Genomic DNA, 22,198 nt, shown 5'->3' with positions numbered 1-22,198 from the left:
AAACAGAATTCACCAGTGAAATCCGGGAGGTGAGACGCGAGATGGACGGCATAGGGGAGCGGGTGGCGGACCTGGAAACCAAGAGCGACGACAGGGACACGGAGCTGGCGGCCCAGCAGCAGGAGATGATCAGGCTTCACGACCAGCAAGTGGACTTACAACTCCACCTGGAAGACCTTGAAAACCGTTCTAGGCGCCATAATATTCGCATTCGCAACGTAGCCACGTCCGACGCCACTAGCGATGTGTTTCGCTACGCAGGGGAGCTCTTCAACCACGTGCTGGGGCGACCGCTGGAGTCTCCACTGCGGCTGGACAAAGCTCACTGGACTGGACCGTCGCGTGCAGGGACTGCGCCTCCCCCAGACATCTTGGTGTGCGTTCAAGACTACTGCACCAAAGAAGAAATTCTACATAAAGCGCGCCAGAATCAACCAATATCTTTCCAGGGCACATCCCCGCAGTTGTTTCAAGACTTGTCTGCACTCACACTCCACAAGCAATGACTCTTCAAGCCCGTCACAACCTACCTACAACAGAACAGCATCCCATACAGCTGGGGCCACCCATTCCGTCTGGTTTTTAAACTAGAGAATAAACAATACCAACTGCGTTCGGTTACGGAGGCCTGCACACTGCTGGGAATAGAGAGGCCAGAAGATGGGGCCAAACCCAGGGATCAGCACCGGGTGCAGACGGAAAAAAGTCGCAGTGGAGCCACCAGAGACGGCGGAGACGAGTCAAGAAGCCTCTGACGACGGAAATCGAAGCAGGTCAGCGCGCTGCTGTAGAAGCAGTGGCCACGGACAGCAGTGCCGGCCCCACGGGATGAAAGACGTGCTGCCGGCTCATGTCTTGAGGGTTCGTTCTGGTCACGTGGCCGTTGGCGGGAAGGCTTTCCCGAACAGACTAGTAAGACTACCTTACATTTTCCTACATTTCTTCTACTTTTCCTTCTTGGAAGAGAGACAATGACTTTTTGCAGTTGTTGGGGAAGGGGGGGGGGAGTTGGGGCTGGCGAACGACAATGGTCCAAAGGGCGTCTACTGGCAGAGGCGTCTTTGAGTGACTATGGACAAGTACAGTTTCTAAGTTCTGTGGTTGGTGGAGAGGCAGGGGGGGGAGAGTTGGGGTTGGGGGAGACGGAGGGGAGGAGAGGGCCAGGGGAATTGAGGGGTCTGGTGTTAGTCCATGGCAGACGGAGATGGAAAGGTCTGTGGTTTCGGTGGGCCTGCTGCACAGGTGGAGGTTTTGCTGCTGAGTACTATGAGTGGCTGGGTCCGATACTATGTCAAAAAGGGGGTTCCCTGTCCAGTAGATAGGGTTGGGTGATTTGACGGTATTCATGTTAAACGTGAGGGGGTTGAACAACACGGTGAAGTGTAAAGCAGTCCTACTCTGCCTTGAACAATCTCGGTCGGACATATGCCTCCTCCAGGAAACACATCTGCTGGCAAGAGACTGCCACCGCCTTCAATCTAATAAATTCCCTCACCAGTTTTACTCCTCTTGCCCGGATAAGAGAGCAGGAGTGGCTATTCTAGTTGCGCGCAAGTTCAAGGGCAAGGTTTTGGGTAAGATCGCAGAAATCAAAGGTAGATTGTTAGTCTACTGATTTGCACTTGGCAGCACGCACTACACGATTGGCTCCATTTATGGTCCTAACGAGGGACAAGAGAAATTCCTACATAAGGCCTTGGCCGAAGCCACTGATTCAACGGATCGTCATTTCTTGCTAGGGGGTGATCTCAATCTAGTCTTTGATAACCAGTTAGATAGATCTTGCCAGCGCACTGGTCAGGTAGGGGCGCTTTCGCAGGCAGGGCTGCTCTGTATAAAGGAGCTAGGGCTAGTGGATGCTTGGCGCACGCTTCACCCAGGGGCACGGGAATACACACACTTTTCGGCAGCACACAAAACATACGCCCACCTGGATTACTTGCTTGTCTCACTGTCCACACAGTCTCTTGTCACGGATGTTGACATTGGCACAGCGTCTCTCTCTGACCACGCACCAGTCACCATCACTCTTACTGGATCGCCGACGCAGCCGGCTGATAGAGTGAGGAGGCTCCGAGACTCGTTGCTTCACAGGGCGGACACGGTTGCCGCGATCCAAAAGGCGATTCAGGACTACCTCTCGCACAATAGCACTGGGGACACAACTTTGGCTACCCAATGGGCGGCAATGAAGGCGGTGTTGCGGGGAGAATTTATTTCCCTCTCAGCAGCGGATAATAAGGAACGCCAACTTAAAACCCAGAAAACCAAGGAGTTAGAACAGATCCACAGACGGACAGGGGCGCCACGGATATGGCGCCAGTTGAAGGCTGCCCGTCAACAACTGGCAGTCTTAGATTTAGACAGGACGGAGTATGCGGCGCTGAGACTCAAACACCTCTACTACACCGGTGGCGACAGGTGTGGGCGCCTTCTGGCACACAAGCTGCGCACGGTCACACAGAATCAGGAGGTCAGGGAGTTGCGGGGAAGGGATGGAGCACTGGTCACGGAAGATCGGGCGATAGCCAGGGCCTTTAGTGACTACTACTCGGAGCTCTATAGAGCCGGCCCAACTGATGCAGAGGCGGAACTGGACTTTCTGGCGTTGATCTCTGCCTGTGCTGACTCAGGACCAAATTGATAATCTGGAGACAGACATCCAACCGGAGGAGGTTATTTCGGCTATCTCCCGGCTCAAACTTGGCAAGGCGCCTGGCCCGGATGGTTTCCCCGCGAGTTTCTATAAGACCTTCTGCGCACAGCTTGCCCCACTGCTTGCTAGGCTCTTTACCTCCTTTGCGGAGGAGGGGTCGATCTCTGGAGATCTACTTGAAGCCTCCATCGCGGTTATACCTAAACCAGGTAAAGATCACGGGGATTGTGGAGCGTACAGACCCATTTCCCTTTTAAATGTGGATTTCAAGCTCTACACAGGGATACTTGCTGCTAGGTTGGCCCCGTACATGGGGGGGCTGATCGATCCGGACCAGTCCGGATTTATACCGGAGCGCCAGACCTCTGATAATACCAAGAGGGCCCTCCATCTATTGGAAAAGGCGTCTAGAACGCAGGGGGAATACATGATGCTGGCCATAGACGCCGAGAAGGCATTCGACCGAGTGCATTGGCCCTATTTAGAGAAGGTACTGGCTGGGGCAGGTTTGGCCCGAAATTTAGGACCAGGATATTGAACTGTTATAAACATCCCTCGGCCACGGTACGAGTGAACGGCTGCTCCTCGCCGCGTTTTAAGATCGAACTGGGTACATGGCAGGGGTGCCCATTATCCCCCCTGCTATTCGCGCTCTATATGGAGCCATTGGCGCAGATGATCCGCCTGGACCCGGAGGTTAAAGGGATCAAATTCGGAGGAGATTTGCACAAGATCAGTATGTATGCTGATGATGTTCTCCTATCCCTTGCGGAACCTCGTGGCTCCCTGCCGGCTTGTCTTGAAGACCTGCGCAAGTTTGGTCAAGTATCGGGCTTCAAAGTCAACATGACGAAGTCGGAGTCGTTGGACATTTCCTTGGATCCGGCCACTCGTGCAGCATTACAAGACAGGTTTCCCTTACATTGGGCAGAGGAGGCGGTCCCGTACCTCGGGATTCGTTTGGCTCCGTCTCTTCAGACCACGGTGGACATAAACTACTCCCTCTTCAAGCAGAAAATAAGACGGGAGCTCAGGCAGTGGAAACACTACCCGCTGTCGTGGCTCGACCGAGTGGCGGCGATCAAGATGACGGTGCTCCCCCAAATTCTGTACACTTTCCGCACAATACCTCTCACCCTCCCAGGGGGTGGATCAAGCAAACACAGTCAGAGCTTTCACAATTTACTTGGAACTAGAGGAAACCCCGCATGAAGGCTCAGATAGCGATGCTTGCCCCGGAACAAGGCGGGATAGGCATCCCAGGCCTGGTAACATACTTCCAGGCATCACAGCTACGCTTTTTTTGCGGAGTGGGTCCGCTGTGAATCCGGGAAATACTGGTTGTTTCAGGACTGGGCAGTGGCCGGGAGGACCCTACAGGAGATCCCATTCATGCACCGTATTCATAGGCCCCCCAATCTTTACGCATCATTCATCACACGTGTCCCGCTTGAGATATGGGACCGGGTGGGAGCCGCGCTTGGTCTTACCACTTTGCCCTCACCGCTCACTCCTATCCTTGGCAACCCTGACTTCCAGCCGGGGATGGATAAGAAGGCCTTCGAGCGCTGGAAGCCGGCGGGCTGCAGGGCGCTCTGACATATGTACGGTCCGGAGGGGATTGTCCCCTTCCTACAGCTGCGCCAGGAGTATGGACTCCCAGTGACTGAAAGGCTCAGATACTTCCAGGTCAGACACTGGGCCCTTAACCCCGCGATCAGATCCACTGCAGACAAAAGATGACGGACTTTGAGCGCTGGCTGATTTCCCAGAAGTCTGACAAGCAACTGATTTCAGACCTATATAAAACACTCATGCTCCAACACAAGTACACGTACAGCGCGAGTAGGGCGCGTTGGGAGCGAGAATTGGGGAGAAGTCTCTCACACAAGGAATGGGATGGGATATATCACAGAGCGCGACATTCGGCCTACCATATGGGGCTCACGGACACGCTCATGAAAGTGGCGACCTATTTGTATTATACTCCAGAGCGCCTATATGAGATGGATAGTAGTAAGGATCCGCTATGTTGGCGGGGCTGTGGTCAGCTGGGGACACTAACGCACATTCTTTGGGAATGCGAGTTGTTGCAGGAATACTGGCGTCAGGTCCTGAGCGATGTGGATGCCCATTTTGAGACAGACATTCCCCGCTTCCCGGCGTATGTCATTCTAGGGCTGCCTAACGCCTTGACTTATCCGCTGAAGTCTAGGAGGGGACGCTTGATAGCCATCGTATATTGTATATCTTCTTTAACCCAGTTGCTGATCCATCCCTTAACTAGCGCCGAGACGCCCACGGGTATTCGCCGCGCTCTACAAATGTCAATAAATAAATAAATCGCATTGGGGTCGGCGATGCAGAATATCTTGGCGCATTGGTGGTCGGCGCAGATCCCTACGCGCCTGGGTTGGCTCCACCGCCTCTGGACAGTGCTGGGCATGGAGAGGCTCTCCTTAGTTAAAGCGGGTGAAGGAGCTAGGTACACAGAGCTTTGGAAACCATTCTTGTCTCTCTTGTCGTCCGAATTTGTGGAAGTCACATGCCCGAGGTATTTGAGACTGTTGCGGTTAACGGATACAGACCAGGCAGGGGGACAAGGAGGACCCACCCGAAAGTAGCAGAGGTGCAGGGGAAAGGTGGATGAGCGGACCATGGACCACCTACGGGATGGGTGGGAGGGAGGGGGAGGTAGGGGATTTGTTGGGGCTGTCTCGGGGTCGGGGTGCGGTGGGGGGGTAGGTTGGGTTTTTACGTAGGAGTGGCTGCTGGGGTTGGGCGGGGTGGGTGGTTCAATTTTATGTCACAGATATGGATGCACAGACACCTGGCGGACTTGGTAAACTTTAGAAGTGGGGAGTGGCGACTCGGTTTGGGGCTTGGTGTGCTTCGAATCGCAGGTTCTTACCCTTGTTTTTCCACTTGGGGGAGCGGGTGGCACTGCCCGGATGAGTTTGCAATTCCCCCTGTTTTTCTACGCGGCCGGCCCAATCTGGGTTGTAGGCGGCTTGCTGTGTATAATTGTCCCAGGTAACTGAGAAAGGTGCTGTACCCTCCATTCAATGCTTTACTTTGCACGTCGCTCCTCGGCGCAATGAGGGATCTATATGGCTGTTTTGTGTCCATCCTGTCTTGGCATGCTCAATAAAAATATTTAATCCTAAAACATTAATACATGTTCTCCAGTTCAGGCCTGGAGTAGACAATCCCCATGGCTAACCACTGATTCTGAAAAACCCTCCCACAGAGAATCATGGAGGCAAGACTTTCCCATACACGCCCATAGGAAATAATGTTAAAATACATAAATTTATTTTTACTGTTTAAAACATACACAGATGTAATCTAATGTTAAAGAATGATATATAAAAAAAGATATTAGTTTAAGTTAAAATATTTTATTTTCCATTCTTATTTAAAAATGAATGTAACCTAACTGAGAGAGTGCACTTAGGAACTGCCCTTTCTGAGTTTCTCAGCTCCAGCTAATAAACATCCCAAACTGTACTTTGAATTTGCATAAGTTCCTTTCCTTAGGAAATTAATAATTCTTTTACAAATTTGGAGGCACTGCCGATATTTCATTGTGCCTAGTCCAGCCAGAATGTGGAAAGCCACTGTCAAAGGGGCGAGAGTAATCCCTACAAGGTTCTGAAGTATACTCCTCTAGAGTTGATTGCATTTCCTGGAGTCAAAACTGGTCAAGGGACTTACCATGAGGGCCAGAGACAGGAGACTGGTGTGACTAGAATCCGAAATAACATCAAGGTGCAGTATTCAAGAACTGGTAAGCAAATGACGGCATGTGTCGACAAATGATGATGATGATAAACGCCTATACTTGGTGATGAAGATGATGAAGGTCTAATGATGATGAAAACCCTGATGTTGTATGATGTAAGGGTGTTTCCTCTAGTTTTGCCTCGGGAAGGCTTAGGAAAGGTTGGGTAACTCATGTACTAAATACTCAAAACCTGATAAGGCCCAACTGACACCTCGTAAGGATTCACAGGCCTGGGAAATAATGACAAAAAGGGGCCAAGAAACAGTTTTTTTTTACATAAATGGAACAGATTTACTGGAAAGAATCCTTCATTGCAATTTCCAGTACAGGGTACTTTTAATTTTGTCAAATTATGTTATCTTATAGAAATACTTTGAGAAAAAGGCCTGAAGAAAGAGAGAAAACACCACAGAACTCAAAATAGTAGTCTGTCAAATCAAAGTCTACCAAGTAGGGTTTGAAGAAAATCCAGTATTGAGGATTTATTGAATCATAGAGAATTCAGTAATCCACTATACATATGTCATCACAACAACAGCTGACACGTGTTTCGTCATGCAAAAGTGACTTTTTCAAGGCAAATAGTGTTAAGTTGAACTGCAATTTATTTATTCTTATTTATTCAATTTATAAAGCGCGCTATCACCTTGTGCAATAACACAATGGGAAATATAGAAGGATCCTGAAATGGGATCTCCTGAAATATACTGTTGTATCACTTAAAGCAAAATGTAGGGGGAATGTTGAATTGAGTATTTGTTGATTGGTTGCATGGCATATATTAAGGAATCCAAAGTCAGATCCCCCCGAAGTTGCAATGAGACCTCAAAAAAATCCAGTGGTCCTGAGAGGTGCATGTCGAGTAAATCATACTGTATAGTATTGGATACCACACCACTGTGTGAAACTTCATTCTGCAGGTAGGAGCTTGCCATGGTCTCCTGACTGCACAATTTACTTGACAAGCACCTCTCAAGACCGGTCTCAAGGTAACTTCGGGGGGGATCTCACTTTGGAGTCTAATTTATTTTATAACACAATAAGCTCAGAATCAGAGAAGCCGGACATTCACACACAAATTTTACTGATGAAACAAATTAACCTTTTGGGTTACCGCAAACTGTTATTTGAATTTACGCTGAAGAAAGCAGAATGCAAACTGTATGTGGCGGTGTCTGGTCCATATGTTCTTGGTTGATGGGATCAAGGGATTTGGGCATCTCACTTGATCCCAACAGCCCATATCCTGTTTTGATTGTTAACAATGATAAGGGGGATTGAACTGAAGTGGTTAACAAGTTTCACAAAGTACTTGCAGGTGTAGTGGGGGAACTAGAAGTATTGTCCACAAAATTTGTTCTTAAGAAGAACTCTCGCCGTTTTGTACATAAAGCAAGGAACATTTTGTTGAGTGTGAAGGATGAGGTGGTTAAAGAACTTAATAACCTGGTGGACAGTGGAGTGATAGAGCAGGTAGAGTCCTCCAGTTAGGTGGCTCCCTTACTCATGGCAAGGAATGTGAATGGCATCTCCGCCTCTGCATGGACTTGAGAGAGCTGAACAAGAACATTTTGGTGGATATGTTTCGCCTGCCAGGATCAATGAGTTATTGTTGGTAACTAAGGTGATTAAGTGGTTTTCCATGAAAGACTTAACATCTACCTATCACCAGGTACCCTTGCACCACATTAGTAAACATCTTATTGCGTTTATAACCCCCCATAGGATGTTTCCAATTTAGGAGAGTACCATTTGGTTTGGCCTCAGCTGCCGCCATGTTCCTACGTCTCATGTATAGCTTGTTTCAGGGCAGAACAAACGTCATTTTTTTGTCAAGATAACATCTTGATCATGGGAAAAGAAAAAGATAAGAGCATGGCTATCTATCTAGGTCATGAGATTTGTGCTTGTGGTATTAGACCCAAGGTTGAATTGGTTGATGCCATAAGAAAGACCCCCATTCCTCAGAACAAAGATGAGGTACGCACATTTTTAGGGTTAGCTGAGTTGTACTCCAAATTTGTACATAATTTTTCATGAAAAATGTTCCATATGAGGTAACTGCTGAAGAACCCTTGTGGAAAAAGGGATGTGCACCGCCTGTTTGTAAAAAAACTTTTACCGTGCTGGCATGGGAATCACTCCCCTCCTGGAGTGTATGTCAGAATACTAACTAGTTGCACACCTATGAGCCCATAGGTGTATCTCCCATGGCACCAGTGTTGATTGCTGTTATTCCAGCTCAAGTTGTAATCCCAAATAAAGTTCCAAACGAAAAAAAATTTTGTTCAAAAAGGAATTGTATTCACAATTGTTTCAAATTGTCTCACATTATTGATTCATAACATGTAGCAACATTCTTTGTTTTTCCAATGCATTTCGGTGAATAAATCACCTTCGTCAGGGAACGTCTACAAACAAATGAAAAATGTACATTGTAACAGTTTGTGATAAAACCGTGTTTAAATCAATATCTTCAATCAAGGTTAAACTATTTTCTAACGCATTGTTTAAAGCGTGTTAAAGCGAGTTGTCAGCTGATAAGAAGTGGTCAACTATAACGCTATTTCCATGCTCCCGTGTTTGCCTGTGGCAGTTAACTAAATGGTTCGCTTAGGTTTAACCAAATGCTCGCTCTTTAACGGAGAGTCAAAATCGCGTTTGCCGCTAAAGCACGGATTATCTAAGTCTAATCGTGGCTCACCTTATGCTGCTTACAAAATCTCTCCGCTTCTGCCTGGATGTTCCTATGTGTGGTTTGCTTGCTCTCAGGTTCAGGAAGCTCCAACTAACGCCGCGATTGTCGCGCATGCGCTGTGTGTGACTATAAGGGTGTGGTTTGTTTTAAAACTACGTGTTTTTTCCAAAATTGACAAACCAAAACTTTAGTGAACAAAATCTCAAAACTTCATCTACTACAGGTAGAGGTCAATCAAGGCGCCACAATCAATGTTTACATTCTGTTCATGTGTCGGTTCTCTATTGCTTGTGCGACATGATACAATAAAGATAATTATTTACAAGTAACACAAAAGTTCTATTCGATCATTAAGCCCATGTGGCTTGAGGCTGTTCAAGTAATAAATCCAGTGATTCTCTCGTTTTAGCAAGTTTTTTTTGTTCAACGCTCCTTCTTTTTTCGGTACGATCTCCAATATGCATGCTCTCAGTTGATTTAGATTATGGCGTTTTTCAGTAAAATGGGTTGCTACTGTGGATTTCGAGGAATGGGTTCTGATATTGCTCTTATGTTCAGTCAATCTCACTTTCAGTTTTCTTTCCGTGTGTCCCACATATACACTCCCGCATGGGCATTTTAAAAGGTACACCACATTCGTGGTGTCACAACTTGCGTTGACTCTAAGTGGTATTTTGTGTCCTTTCATGGGGTGATTTATCGTTGTCCCCTTTATGATGTTATGGCAATTAGTACAATTTAGACACGGTACTGTTCCTCTATATATTTGGTGGGGTGTGATTTGCTTGGGTTTTTTGCAATAGTTCACCTAAGTTCTTGCCTCTTGAATGGGCAAATAGAGGTTCTTGATCAAATATGCCATTGAAATCCGTTTCCATTTTAACGATTTGCCAATTTTTGTAGATGATTTTTTTGAACTGGGAGCTTACATTAGAGTATTTGCTCACACACGTTATTCTCTGTGGTTTTGTGGTGGTTTTATAGGTGAGTAGTTCTTGTCTGGTTTTTGTAAGTGCTCTTGCCTGAGATTTCTGGATCATCTCCTCTGGATATCCTCTGGTGAAAAATCTGTCTGCCATGTTTTGTAGTTGTTCTTGGCATACGTGATCATCAGACACCACTCTCCTAACCCTGAGAAATTGAGTAAACGGGAGGTGTTTCTTCAACGTTGAAGGATGGTGGCTGGTGTAATGTAATAGGTTGTTCTTGTCTGTGAGTTTTCGGTATAAGTTTGTGGTAATGATGCCATTGTTTAATGTGATTTCCACATCTAAGTATTGGATGGTTGTGTTATTGATCTTCCATGTGAATTTAATTCTCTCATTTTTCTCGTCCAATATCTTCAATTGTTGCTCCAATGATTCTTGTGTCCCTTTCCATATGATGAACATGTCATCAAGAAATCTCATGTAGGCTAACAGATGTGTTGCCCACTCCTGGTCATTATAAATATGTTCCTCCTCAAAAGATCCCAAGAAAAGATTCGCGTACGCCGGTGCGGCGCAATTTCCCATGGCTGTGCCATTTAGTTGGACGTACCAGTGTTTTTCATAGGTAAAATAGCTGTTCAGCAAAGTAAATTCCATTAGCTGCAACAAAAAGAGTTGTAGGTCATGCGAGTAAGTACTGTGTAATAAGGCTTTTTCAATAGGCTCTAGGCCTTCTCTGTGAGGTATGGAGGTATATAGCGTTTTCACATCTATGGTGGCCATGATGCAGTCTGGTTCAATTTTTACTGCTTGTAACTTTACCAAAAAGTCTGTGGTGTCCTTAATGTAGGAAAGATTTTTGATGACCAAAGGTTGCAGGTACTTATCAATAAATTTTCCCACTGGTTCGTGTATACTCAACTTGGTTGATACGATGGGCCGGCATGGAGGTTTATTCAGGTCTTTGTGTACCTTTGGTACTAGATATATGGTGGGACTCCTTGGGTTATCTTGCATGAGATACTGTTTAGTCTTTTCATTAATGATTCCTTGATCTGTGGCTTGTTTCAACATGGTTTGTAATTTTTTGCGTATATCCATCGTGGGGTCGTGATTTATTTGCATATATGTGTTGGTATCACTTAGGTGCGTCTGCATGGCTTCCTCATAGAACTTCTTGTTCATTACCACCGTTGCTCCTCCCTTATCTGCCTTTTGGCATATTATCTGTTGGTTGTTTGCTATGCTTTCGATGGCTCCAAATTCTTTTTTAGACATGTTTGGATTTTTAACCCTCTTATTGGTGTTGATTTTGTTGATTTCTTGTTTGCATAAGTTTTCAAAAAGATCTATCATTTTGTGTGATGTAGGTGGCATGTAATTACTGGAAGTTTTTAATCCTTTCAATTCATCTTCTTTAGGAGGTGGTTTCTCAGTGACTACGTTCTCAAAGAAATGTCTTAGTCTCATTTTGCGTGTGAGTTTGAAGAGACTCACTTCCAATTCTAGCTTGTTAGTATGGGTACTAGGTACGAACGATAACCCTCGTTGCAAGGTATTTATTTGTAAGTCATTGAGGTTTTGGTCTGAAATATTCAACACTAGATTTTCTTTCCTGGTTAGTGCTGTTTCTTTCTCTCTTTCCTGGTCGTGGTATTCCTCGTTTGTGGTGGGTTTGTTTCTTTTGTTTTTTGTTGCGTCCCCTCCTGGGTCTTCTGTTCCTGTTGGGCCTACGTCTAAAAAAGGCTCCGAGGTGGTTGGTTTATCTGATGGTATATTTCTGGTCGGTGCTTTTCTTTGTTCCGTTCTATCACTGTCTGTAGATGACGTGTCTGTTTGGGATGTGCACTGTTTAGTTTGTCTCCTTCTGGCGTATACTTCAGCCCATGTGTAGACTTCTTGTAATTTATAGTCGAGGGTGTCCCTTCTATATTTCCTTAGTTTACGTTCGTTTACTTCCTGTGTATGGTTAGCCAATTGTGAATTGATGTCTTCTATGATTTTTTGTAACTCTTCTTCTGTAGCTCCCTTTTTCAATTCCTCGGTTACGGTCTCAAATTCTGTTTTTAGTTCTTCCAGTATTTTTGCCAATTCTTCAATAATGAGTAAAATTAAATCCAAACTGCATTTGTTTAATATAGCGAACCAACGTTCGGTGAATGGTTTCGAATTTTTGCAAAGAGATGGTTTCAGGGCTATTCTGAGGCCTCTGGGGACACGCAAAAAATTACAAACCATGTTGAAACAAGCCACAGATCAAGGAATCATTAATGAAAAGACTAAACAGTATCTCATGCAAGATAACCCAAGGAGTCCCACCATATATCTAGTACCAAAGGTACACAAAGACCTGAATAAACCTCCATGCCGGCCCATCGTATCAACCAAGTTGAGTATACACGAACCAGTGGGAAAATTTATTGATAAGTACCTGCAACCTTTGGTCATCAAAAATCTTTCCTACATTAAGGACACCACAGACTTTTTGGTAAAGTTACAAGCAGTAAAAATTGAACCAGACTGCATCATGGCCACCATAGATGTGAAAACGCTATATACCTCCATACCTCACAGAGAAGGCCTAGAGGCTATTGAAAAAGCCTTATTACACAGTACTTACTCGCATGACCTACAACTCTTTTTGTTGCAGCTAATGGAATTTACTTTGCTGAACAGCTATTTTACCTATGAAAAACACTGGTACGTCCAACTAAATGGCACAGCCATGGGAAATTGCGCTGCACCGGCGTACGCGAATCTTTTCATGGGATCTTTTGAGGAGGAACATATTTATAATGACCAGGAGTGGGCAACACATCTGTTAGCCTACATGAGATTTCTTGATGACATGTTCATCATATGGAAAGGGACACAAGAATCATTGGAGCAACAATTGAAGATATTGGACGAGAAAAATGAGAGAATTAAATTCACATGGAAGATCAATAACACAACCATCCAATACTTAGATGTGGAAATCACATTAAACAATGGCATCATTACCACGAACTTATACCGAAAACTCACAGACAAGAACAACCTATTACATTACACCAGCCACCATCCTTCAACGTTGAAGAAACACCTCCCGTTTACTCAATTTCTCAGGGTTAGGAGAGTGGTGTCTGATGATCACGTATGCCAAGAACAACTACAAAACATGGCAGACAGATTTTTCACCAGAGGATATCCAGAGGAGATGATCCAGAAATCTCAGGCAAGAGCACTTACAAAAACCAGACAAGAACTACTCACCTATAAAACCACCACAAAACCACAGAGAATAACGTGTGTGAGCAAATACTCTAATGTAAGCTCCCAGTTCAAAAAAATCATCTACAAAAATTGGCAAATCGTTAAAATGGAAACGGATTTCAATGGCATATTTGATCAAGAACCTCTATTTGCCCATTCAAGAGGCAAGAACTTAGGTGAACTATTGAAAAAACCCAAGCAAATCACACCCCACCAAATATATAGAGGAACAGTACCGTGTCTAAATTGTACTAATTGCCATAACATCATAAAGGGGACAACGATAAATCACCCCATGAAAGGACACAAAATACCACTTAGAGTCAACGCAAGTTGTGACACCACGAATGTGGTGTACCTTTTAAAATGCCCATGCGGGAGTGTATATGTGGGACACACGGAAAGAAAACTGAAAGTGAGATTGACTGAACATAAGAGCAATATCAGAACCCATTCCTCGAAATCCACAGTAGCAACCCATTTTACTGAAAAACGCCATAATCTAAATCAACTGAGAGCATGCGTATTGGAGATCGTACCGAAAAAAGAAGGAGCGTTGAACAAAAAAAACTTGCTAAAACGAGAGAATCACTGGATTTATTACTTGAACAGCCTCAAGCCACATGGGCTTAATGATCGAATAGAACTTTTGTGTTACTTGTAAATAATTATCTTTATTGTATCATGTCGCACAAGCAATAGAGAACCGACACATGAACAGAATGTAAACATTGATTGTGGCGCCTTGATTGACCTCTACCTGTAGTAGATGAAGTTTTGAGATTTTGTTCACTAAAGTTTTGGTTTGTCAATTTTGGAAAAAACACGTAGTTTTAAAACAAACCACACCCTTATAGTCACACACAGCGCATGCGCGACAATCGCGGCGTTAGTTGGAGCTTCCTGAACCTGAGAGCAAGCAAACCACACATAGGAACATCCAGGCAGAAGCGGAGAGATTTTGTAAGCAGCATAAGGTGAGCCACGATTAGACTTAGATAATCCGTGCGTAAGCGGCAAACGCGATTTTGACTCTCCGTTAAAGAGCGAGCATTTGGTTAAACCTAAGCGAACCATTTAGTTAACTGCCACAGGCAAACACGGGAGCATGGAAATAGCGTTATAGTTGACCACTTCTTATCAGCTGACAACTCGCTTTAACACGCTTTAAACAATGCGTTAGAAAATAGTTTAACCTTGATTGAAGATATTGATTTAAACACGGTTTTATCACAAATTGTTACAATGTACATTTTTCATTTGTTTGTAGACGTTCCCTGATGAAGGTGATTTATTCACCGAAATGCATTGGAAAAACAAAGAATGTTGCTACATGTTATGAATCAATAATGTGAGACAATTTGAAACAATTGTGAATACAATTCCTTTTTGAACAAAAATTTTTTTCGTTTGGAACTTTATTTGGGATTACAACTTGAGCTGGAATAACAGCAATCAACACTGGTGCCATGGGAGATACACCTATGGGCTCATAGGTGTGCAACTAGTTAGTAACTGCTGAAGAAAGCATGTATATTTTTGAGTACAGATGATTGCCAGAGTAGTTTTGAAAGCATTAAGGAAGACATTTGAACGGCCCGGCTCTCCAGGGATTCGATCCTAGCTGCAAGAACTTTATCACCCCTGATGCTAGTGGGAAGGGATTAAGGGCAGTTTTCTTTCAGTTACAGGGGGATAGTATGGAGCGCATTGTCGCTTTTGCATCTCAGGAATTGACCCTAATGGAGGAAAAATACTCTGTCATTGAACGGGAGATAATGGGTTGTGGGAGAGGGGCGAAAACAATTTAGACATAGTGTATGAGGCACAATGTGATAGTGGGCAGTGACCTAAAACCTCTTACCAAGGTTCTTACTTTGCAGGGGTTGAGTAATGTTTCTCCTAGGATAACTAGGTTGTCAATGCAATTTGTAGATTTTATTTATGAGGTGTAATATGTTCCGGGTGCATGTAACAGGATAGCAGATTTTTATTTTTTTTTAAATCTTTTTATTGTTTCAAAACAAGGAAAAGGAATAGACATATCTGGTGCCATACATTCAAGCATAATAATAGGCGAATCGGTACAAAATCAGGATAAACACGATGCGATAAGGGAGTAACTGAGACGCCTGCGCTAATAATTACAAAACAGGATTTACGACATTTCAATCTACCACCCAACTCAGGCGCTAATCCTCAGAACCCACTCACCCATAGAATCGGGATAGTAAAAGAAGCACGTTCACCAGATAATAGAATATATACGAGTACAGGATAATTCCCAATATTATTGAAGAGAAACTGAAAGAGAGAGTGGGAAAATAGGAAATCATCAGAACTAAAGCTAAAACAAAACAAAACAATAGACCCATCCCCCCACCCTGCACCCCTGCATATGGCTATCGCCTAACCCCAACAAGCAGTGTGCCTGTCGCCCCAACTAACTAAGTTCTAAACGTAGAAAAGAAAACGGAGGAGGAGAGTTTCATACAGGCTCCCGGTCTCCCTTTCCCCCGCCAGCAACGAACAACCCCTGTAAAAACCAGAAAGTGGCGAGAAGATATAGACAAAGCTAAACAGGGGAGATGTTAGACACCACCCAACCTTCGGCAAACATTATGGTAACAGATCCCGTTTCCTCTAAAGCCCCAAAGTCAGACCCAGGCAAACAATCTCATCCTTGGCCCTTCCGATCCCTCATGTGAACTCTGTCTGACAACACCATCACAATCCCAGGAGAATCAAAGTTCAAAAGGAGTTCAATAAAGATCAGTCTGGGACATGCCAAAAATGATGAGTCTTTGCAAACCTCAGCCACACATATGATCTCCCTGACCAACATTAAGTCCAGATGTTGTTTCCTCCGTAAGTGTAGGAAAACTGCTAGGGAGGGAAAGGACGTCTTTGCCTTACGATAGTCACTAATGGAAGTCCCCAGGAGTGATAAACCAAGTAGATCAGTCTCAATCGGCAGCGATGGTGATTGCTGCGATACTGTTAAAGAACCAAGGGGCACATGCATCATTGTTTCATTTTGCACTTCCTAATTTGCGATTTTTAGGGAATCGCAAATTAGGAAATGCAAAATGGGATGCATGTACATTTTCTCAAAATATTTGAGAATCGGTAAAAATCGCAATTTTTACCAATTCTCAAATATTATGCGATTAGCAAAGTGCGAATTCGCAATTCCCATTCATTCCTATGGGCTAAAATGCCCATAGGAATGAATGGGAATTGCGAATTCGCACTTTGGTATTCGCAAATCCTGATTGCATTTCAAGGGTGGAGAGGGGGGTTCAAATGACCCCCCCTGCACCCATGAAATGTTGTTTTCGCATCATGTTGCAACACACATGTCCTAAGGACATGTGTGTCCGTAACATGAATGTGTAAAAAATGCTTTTGCAGCATTTTTAACACTTTTTGCAAATTTACCGAGTGGTTCAACCACTCGGTAAATTTGACACCCTAATTGCGAATTCGCAATTATAAAAGTAATCATGCATTGCTTTTAAGAAATCGCAAATTTGCGATTTCTTAAAAGCAATCGCATTTTCAGAAATCGCAAAAATGTGCGATTTCTAAAAATGCTTGATGCATTCCAAAAAGCATTTTTGGAATCGCAAACGGCCGATTTTAAGGAATCGCACCGTTTGCGACTCCAAAAATGCTTGATGCATGTGCCCCCAAGTCCGCAAGCACTCTGCATTCTAGCCAAGGGCATAAACACTTCTTCCAACACGGAGTCCTCATCTTCCGGCACTATGTACCTCGTGGGAAATTTAGGTCGTTGTTGTTCCTGCGATAAACCAGGGTCCGGACTCGGGCAACCAGTGTCAATGATACCAGCGATCATTTTGTGAACAATGGCTTCCAGATGTGAGTGAAGTGCCCCAATGGCGGCCAATACGGTCTTCAATGATGGTTCACAGTTCGGCCGACCCATCTCCGCTCTGTCGATTTCAATCATAGGCATGTTCCCCGGAGAGCCCGGTCTCTCCGGGGGAATAAGCAAGAACGGAGAGGGCGGCAACGGTGTTGGAGGACCATTTTTAAAAATGGCCAGAGTTCAAGGTGGTGTTAAAAGCAGATTCGTGGGCTCTGGTGGATTTCTTTGAAGAATTGTGTTTGCTGAGAAGGTCTACCTAAAATGGTGGTCTCTGATAATGGGGGGGGTTACAGCTCATATCAGATATTTTCAAAACGTTTGTAGGAAAAAAATTGTATTGTCCATAATCCCACATCAATCTATCATCCTTGAGTGAAATGGTAGTGTGGAACACTTCAACAGAGTGGTAAAGGGTATAATTGAACTATTCCACAGTAACTGCATGGATTGGGAGAAAGTATTAGGGAACATTGTCAGAGCATACAGGATTACCCATTGTGAATCATTCATTCAAATCTTTCTTTCGGTTATACAAACCATAAAAGAATCATTTATATAAGAACCAACAAATCTCTAAAAAACAAGTGATACCAGTAAAACCAATTTCAGTTTCTAATTGATAGGAGACCATAAAGAAGGGTCATGATAAACAATATAGTATTTTTCTGAAGGGAACTTAATAACACCCATTGTGAAGCAACTGAGCATAGTCCCTTTGGAATATTGAGAAGGAGATCTCAACGTACTAAGGACAACATGGGATGGTTGAGGAACACTAAGAGAGTTAGTTGATCACCAAGTAGAGCGAGGAGGCATATGAGATTGAGTCAGATGAAGTACAAACAGAGATATGACTGCTTGAATGAAGTGAAAAAAAAAACCTTAGTGTGAGGGACCGTGTAAAGGTCAAGAAAGGGAGACTTGTGTTTAAGAGCGAGAGCAGGTACTCAGCACCCTTGAGGGTGACTTACATTCTATGTAACTCTGCCCTGCTCAGTGATGGAAAGGTATGGTACGCTAAAAGGTTGGCATTGTTTAGAGGGAGGAATTTAGAATCTGCCTCGGGTAACGTGAAAGGTGCTCAAAGGATTAAGAAGTATGATTTGATGATGACTTACCTGCAGGAGTAAAGTAAGTAAATTTCTTTATTGTTCGGTTAATGAAAACCATTACAATGTATGGTATGGTACAGCATTTAAAACAGAATTCTTAAAATATTAGCAAGGAAATAAATAGGAAAAGGAAAGGAGTTAAAAGAAAAATTTACGTTATAAAAGGTTTGAGATACAAGGAGTCCGGCCAGTCATAGCAGGATTTGGTGTGATACAGATTTATCTATCAACAGTCATCTTAATGTTCGATGGGGGTCCGGCAAGCAGCAGCTGGCCTTGTTTTCTCGGCGAAGCTGTCCAGGAATTTTACTAGTCTACAGATCAGTTGAGCGTCTGCTGAGCATAAGGCTTGGACTATCGCGGACCGGCAGGTACGGACTCCTAGCTCGTTGAGTTTGTCCTTGAGCCAGTGCCGCCGTCCGTAGTACATAGCTGGGCAGATGCGGATTATGTGTGTAAAGTCTTGGTTACCTGCACCGCAGAGATCCCATTCAGTTGTTACTTGTGGTCTCCATCTAGGTTGGTCTAGTCGTGTGGGTAAAATGCCCAGCCTTAAATGGAGGAATTTACATTTAAGGTTCAACGAGAATGCAGTGTCTAGATAAGGGGCTGGCGCTGGCTTTGTGTACGATTTAATAGTCATCCAGGCTTGGGACCGGGTACTGAAAATTATTTTATCGTTGAGGAACGAGTGCTTCTTGGCAGTCCTTTTGACTACCTGGTTAAATAAAGGGGCTGGGAGTTTTGTTTCCCACAATGCTCCGAGCTCAGTTTCCTCCAGTGAGAGCTTTAAATATTTTGAGTACTCAGAGTTCGGGCTTGTCTGGATCGCTCCCCAAAGTGCTTCATTCATTTTATTCTCCTTGTTCCTCCAGACGTAGTACCAAAATTTAATGGCCTCATATTTTTTCAGTAAGACTTGGCATTGTAGACCAAATTCAAGTCTGACTTGTGCTGGGGAAGAATTATTCGGTAAGAAGAAGACCCGCTTGTAGACTTTAGTTTGTATTTTCTCCAGGAGGATGGCGCTTTTCCCATGGTGCAGAATGCTCCCGTACGCTATTGTAGGCAGTAATTTGGCTTTCATTACAATTAGCAGGGGGGAGACAAGAGGGCCCTTTAGCTCAGCTGCCAAGTTGGTGAAGGCATGTAATAATGCTGCCCCCTTTCTTTCCATGGCTTTGAAGTGCACCAGGAAATTTAAATGCTTGTCTAGGTGTACCCCCAGATATTTATAGTCATTGACTGTTTCCAGCTGGTCGTTGTTCATTTGAAAAATTGGCGGAGTTTTGCGTCGGCGTGATATGAGCATTGTCTTTGTTTTCTTAATGTTTATGGTTAACAGGTTCCTTTTTGTGTAGGTGGACAAGTCGTCTAACAGACGTTGGAGGCCGATTCTTGTCTGGCTCAGGAGTACCACGTCGTCCTCATACGATAAGTGCGTTAGGCGAAGGGTGCCAAACTTGGGAGGATGTGCGTTAACCTTGTCCAGACATTCTGCCAGGTTGCTCATAAATAAATTAAATAGGTGTGGGGCCAAGATGCATCCTTGCTTTAGTCCGTCAACGGTGTAGATCTTCCTGGTCAGACGTCGTCCATTGTCGACTTTTACCTGCATCCAGGTTTCAGTGTAAAGGTTAATAATGGGCAAGAGAATTGAGTCCGGTAGGCCCTGGTGCTTTAATTTCGCCCAAAGCATTTGCCTGTTGACGCGGTCTAATGCCGCTTTAAAGTCTACGAAACAGGTATGAAGATCGTGGGAGTTCTGTAGACTTTTCTCAGCAATAAGGCATAGGGCCATGGCATTTGCCGTTGTTCCCATGCAGCCCCGGAAGGAAGGTTCAATGGTATTTTGCTGTTCATTTCTGACCATTCAGCCAGATCTGCAAGTATCAGTGTCGCATAATACTTACCTGAAGGAGGTTTTGAAAGTTGCGGTGTTCCTGGGTTATCTTGACGGAAGAGGCAGATGAATGAGAGGGAAAAGAGTGGCATCGCGGTTCAACATACCCTGGCTGAACACAATGCCATTGAGAGTGGGGTTTTGAAAACAATCAAGTTGGGAAGGGTATGTGTGCAGCCTAATCTTTTCAATGATTTGTTGGTATGTGAACGTTGTGAAGAATGCATTTTGTTCTTTAACCAACTTCCAGTTACATTGATGTGTAGTGTTAGTGTACTAGTAAGCTACCACTGCAACGTGTACTCAAGTATATAAGGAAGATCGTCCACCTTCTTTCACACCCTCGTACACAGTCTGTGTTATGTTGTTTAAGATTTTGGGGGTAGATTATGAACTGCATTTGTGTTTTAGATTTTAGGGGGAGGATGTGTTATGATATGCTTTGCAAGGATGTGGTATGTAATGCATTACAACAGCTGGGGTTTGTAGAATGTAGTGAGCTCGCAGGACTTATGAGCTCACAGGGAGAATGCTGGAGGGGCATTGCAGGGTCGATGTTAGCGCTGCTGGTATGTGGGGTCCAAGCTACAATAAATCTTTGGATCATCACTCTGTGTTGCATGGTGACTGAACACAAGATGTTACACCCCTGCACCCAAGAGTCTGCAAGGAGCTGTGCATGCTGTACCCGCTGCCTGCATTCTGGTGGGCTTACAGGAGGAGTTTGCATCATTCAGAATGCACTTGGGTTGATTGGCTTGCATTCGTTTCACACCTGCAGAAAATCCAGTTCTTGCACATAACATTGACACCAGAGTTACTGGAACTCGGTGGCAAAGAAGACCAAATTATGCAGCAGGAGGACTAAACTAAGTGTTGGGAAATGGCAAGTTTGCGGTAACAAAATACAAATTATATGGCATACTATGCCTTGAGGGAACATTTTGTAAGGCATTCTCTGATATCTAGCTATTTTCACATCTTAGCACACTTTTAGAAAAGGGATCCCTGTGCTATAAGGCGACACTGATGTCTTAGTAAAGAAATCGATTCTCATACAATATATCCTATTTAAGACACAGATCATCAACAATTAATATGTTTATCTTGCATGGAGCATAGGAATACCATGTTATTATCACCAGCCTTACAGATTCTATAAAGCATACAAAGTGCTGTACTCAAAAGAAAAGTCTGCATGTTCACGCTCCTAATGATAAAAGCAAAGCTGCATTTATTCGGCACAGTACAGCCTTTGTTTTTTTTTTTTTTTTTTACCTTTTATTGTAAACAGGCTGACAAAAAAAAAAACAATACATATAAATGTCCAAAACATGGAAAATATCAAGAGAAAATTATTATAATATACAAATCAAATACATAGGAAATAAGAAGTACTAGAGTTATCATTAGTAAAACACCAAATTTTACATATAAATTCATAAAAACAGCAGGGGGAAAGTAACTTATATATTTCATAATGAGTCAAATAAAGATAAGGCTTGATATAGTCATATCAAGTCAAGCAACACGTTCCCCATTTTCTTTCAAATTTGACCAAAGAGCGTCCGCCCCTTGTGTTTGCTAGGGCAAATTCCATGGAATATATTTCCATTACTAGAGCCCACCAGTCCCAAACCGTAGGTGGGTCCGTAGCAATCCAAGCTCTTGCGATAGTTAGTTTAGCACAGGAGATTAGTATAGTTGCCAAAGGAGATTGAGGGATTAGGGAGGTATTACAATCTAACAGAATTAAGGGAGCAGAAAACATGGGCAACCCAATCTTCTTGATTCTGCATACATCTTGGACCTTATCCCAAAAAGGCTTAAGCTTGGGGCAAGAGAATAACATATGTACTAGATTAGCAGCTAATTCAAGACATTTGGGGCATTTTGTGCGATCTGTGAAGTCAGGGTTAGGGGACCACCTAGAGATTCTTGCCGGAGTGTAATAGAGCATACA

Source organism: Lissotriton vulgaris, chromosome 6, assembly GCF_964263255.1.
Source record: "Lissotriton vulgaris chromosome 6, aLisVul1.2, whole genome shotgun sequence".
In the NCBI taxonomy this organism is placed as follows: Eukaryota; Metazoa; Chordata; class Amphibia; order Caudata; family Salamandridae; genus Lissotriton; species Lissotriton vulgaris.
The sequence above is the reverse complement of the archived record's forward strand: the minus strand, read 5'-3'. Positions refer to the sequence as shown.